The sequence below is a fragment of the Egretta garzetta genome, unplaced genomic scaffold (assembly GCF_000687185.1).
Source record: "Egretta garzetta isolate BGI_Z169 unplaced genomic scaffold, ASM68718v1 scaffold225, whole genome shotgun sequence".
Lineage (NCBI taxonomy): Eukaryota > Metazoa > Chordata > Aves > Pelecaniformes > Ardeidae > Egretta > Egretta garzetta.
The window spans coordinates 239,259-239,481 of NW_009259684.1; positions in this window are offsets into that span (position 1 = coordinate 239,259).

A 223-nucleotide genomic window follows, 5' to 3' on the forward strand; every position below is an offset into this window, starting at 1 on the left:
CCCACCTCCACCCCGCTCCCCTCTCCCCTTCCCACCGATATTCAATTTAATGTATCCATTAGAGGCTAGAAGCTGCAGAAGCAAAGGACAGAGACAAATTACGTCAAGAAATAGTTCCTGGACTACCTTCCACAATTACCTTCCACCTTCCTCAGCACCAGGGCAAATCTCCCCCCCGGCCCGCGGGCAGAGCATCCCCCGGCTGAGGACCGGCCGAGCCTCC